At 44.3% G+C, this 3314-nt stretch overlaps 1 long non-coding RNA gene across 1 annotated transcript; it reads left to right on the top strand.

Annotated features, from left to right (window-relative positions):
• Nucleotides 1–3082, top strand: LOC132653690 (uncharacterized). Its single transcript, XR_009591486.1, has 2 exons — nt 1–532; nt 1498–3082. It is a non-coding gene; the product is annotated as an uncharacterized LOC132653690 (long non-coding RNA).
• Nucleotides 3083–3314: the final 232 nt, after the last annotated feature.

Genomic DNA, 3314 nt, shown 5'->3' with positions numbered 1-3314 from the left:
AACCAGACTAAGGAAGAGGCATCATAGAGTGAGCTGAAGCCTTCTATCCTTCCTGCTCAATCTCATTTCCTTTCTCCCTGTTCAGAGAATAATTATCTAGTTCCTTACTTTATACTGATTTGTATACATCCACATATGTGTGAGTGCGGGCACATTCATTTTCAGAATCAATTCTTTCCTTCTACCTTAGTTTTATTTTCTGTTTGTTTGCATTTTTATTTGTTTGTTTGTTTGTTTTTTAAAACAGGGTTTCCAGGCTATTCTGGAACTCTCTTTGTAGACCAGGCTGGCCTTGAACTCACAGAGATCTGCCTGCCTCTTCGGTCCTGAGTGCTCTGATTAAAGGCTTGTGCTACCACGCCTGGCTCCTTCTACCCAGTTTTGAGACAGTCTCTCTTGTTATTTCTGCTGTAGCATTTTATACTCCCGACCAGCTGGTCTGCAGGATTCCTGGAGTCTCTGGTCTCTATTACCCAACTTGCCTTAGGAATGCTGGGGTTGCCAGCTGTGTCCACTGCCTTCAAGCATCCAGGTTTGTTTGTTAATGTGAATTCTTTTCAGTCAGGTTGTCAGGCTTGCTAGGCAAGTATTTTACCCACTGAGCCATCTGGCCATTTCACTGGTCTTTTCTCCCCTCCTCTTTCCCTCCCTCCCTCCCTTCCTCCCTCCCTCCCTTCCATCCTTCCATCCTTCCTTCCTCCTTTTGACAGAGTTCTCTCCATAGCCCAGGCTAGCCTAGACATTGTTAGGTAGACCAGGCTGGCCTTAAACCTTTATGTATTCAAGCCAGTCTCAGGGGCACACACCTGTAATCCCAGCACTCAGGGAGGCAGAGGCAGGTGGACCTATGTGAGTTGGAGGCCAGTCTGGTCTACAAAACAAGTCCAAGACAGTGAAGGCTACACAGAGAAACCCTGTCTTGAGAAACAAACAAACAACAAAAAGTTTATATATTTTATCTCTACTCCCAAGTGCTAGTATTTGAGGCCTGTTTTATGGTGCCATTTTAGCCATTCTACCCATTACTAAAAGCTTAGTTGTGTGGCATTAAGGACATTTGCACTGTATGCCACTGTCACCAATGTCGAGGTCCTTTGTGTCACAGAACTTGTTGCCCAGCCCCTTTGTCACCACTCCTCCTCCTAGCCAGGTGACCACATTCTGCTTTCTGTTTGTATGCTTGCCGGGTTCAGGGCAGACCTAGAAAGACTTGACTTCCAGGCCCTGAGTTTGCTAGCACTCCAGGGTGAGGCTTGAAACCAAAACTCTCTAGGGGGTGTTTTTAAAAAAGAAACTATAGGCCGGGTGCGGTGTCACACACCTGTGATGGTAGCACTTAGGGAGGCAGAGACAGGTGGCTACCCAGAGAAACCCCGTCTTGAAAAACCTAAAAAAAAAAGAAGAAGAAGAAGAAGACAGGAAAAAAAAGAAACAAACAGACAAACAATAGGAGCTGGAGACATGGCTCAGTGGTTACTAGTACTTTTGCTTTTGCAGATGTTGCCTTTGCAGAAGACCCAAGTTTGATTCCCCACACCCACTTGGTGGCTCACAGCCGTCTATAGCTCCAGTTCCAGGATACTTGATACTGCCTTCCACTTTTGACCTCTGTGGACAGCAGGCATGCACATGATGCATGTACATACAAGCAAAATACTCAAAAACATAAAATAAATGAAATTTCAAAATAAAAAAAGGCAAAACTAGCCAGCTGGTGGTAGCACACACCTTTAATCCATGCACTTGGGAGGCAGAGGCAGGTGCATCTCTTGAGTTCTAAATTCAAGGCCAGCCTGGTCTGCAGAGCAAGTTTCTGAAGAGCTAGGGTTACACAGAGAAACTCTGTCTCGAAAAACCAAAGGGGTGGGGGTAAGGAGGAAGAGAAGGAAGAAGAGATAAAGCTACCCAGCAAAAGCTTAAGAAAATATTGGGTATGCTCAACACCAGAGAGAATTATGAGACCCATACTGAGGAACGCTGTGGTGGTGCACAGCTTTAATCTAAGCACTTGGGAGTCCAGCCTGGTCTACGTGGTGAATTCTAGGACAGTCAGAACCTACCTTGAAAAAACAGCAACAAAAAGGGAACCATTCTGAGGAGGGGAGCTATGGTGGCACACACCCGCAACCCCACAGCCGAGACCTAGCTCAGAAAAAGCAGCAAAATAAAACGTGCATACATAGAATTTCCATCTCATCCTAGGCAGAACGGCTGTTATCAGTGGCCAGACATGGTGGCGCTTTCCTGTAATCCAAGCACTTTGGAGGAAGAGAGACGGATAAGGAGTTCAAGGCCAGGCTCCACTATATGTAAATTTAAGGCCAGCCTGGGCTACATGAGACCCTGTTCCAACCCCACCCCACCCTGAAACAAACAAACCAAACAAGAAAAACCAGCAACAACAAAAAAGGAAGGAAGATAATATCCAATGATGGTTACCAATGTGAGGTGGGGAGAGAGGGATATTTATACACTACTGGTGGGAATTAAATTAATTCTGCCATTATAGAATTCAGTATTATAGCTAAAGCTACTTTGTAACCAAGCCATACCACTTCTGACACCTGCACAGCTATGTTAATTGTAGCAATACTCACCAAACCAAAGATATGGAATTAATCTAAGTGCCCATCAGCAAAGACAATGTGCCATATATAGGCTAGGGAATGTGGCTCAATTAGTAGGATGTCTACTTAGCATGCATGAAGTACTGGGTTCAGGTCCCAGGACTACATAGTTATGGTGCACATCTGTATTCTAAGACTCAGGAAGTAGAGGCAGAAAGATCAGAAGTTCAAAGTTGTATAATTTGAAACCAAGCTAGGCTAATAAGATTGTTTCAGGAGGGAGAAGAGGAAGGAAAAAAGAAAATGTGATGTATAATAGAATTTTTTGTTTGTTTGTTTGTTTGGTTGGTTGTTTTTTGTTTTTTTTTCCATTAAAAACTAACAGAACCAAGCTTTTATTCCCAGCACTCAGAAAGGCAGAGGCAAAGGCCAGCCTGGTCTACAAAGTGAGTCCAGGACAGCCAAGGCTACACAGAGAAACCCTGTCTCAAAAAAACAAAAACAAACAAACAAACCCAGCCAACTGACAAAGTCAGTTGTGGTTCATGTTTATAATCCTAGCACTTAGGAAGCTGAGACAGGAGGATTGCCATGAGATCAAGGCCAGCCCAGGCTACAAAGGGAGCTACAGAGTAAGACCTTGTCTGAAAACAAAGCCCAATGTATGAAAATAGAGGTGAGTATATGTTGAGGGAGACGAGTAGTAAGGGGCTGTGGGAATGACTGTAGGCAAAAGCATGAAATAGA

Source organism: Meriones unguiculatus, chromosome 4 (genome assembly GCF_030254825.1).
Source record: "Meriones unguiculatus strain TT.TT164.6M chromosome 4, Bangor_MerUng_6.1, whole genome shotgun sequence".
In the NCBI taxonomy this organism is placed as follows: domain Eukaryota; kingdom Metazoa; phylum Chordata; class Mammalia; order Rodentia; family Muridae; genus Meriones; species Meriones unguiculatus.
The sequence above is the reverse complement of the archived record's forward strand: the minus strand, read 5'-3'. Positions and strand labels throughout refer to the sequence as shown.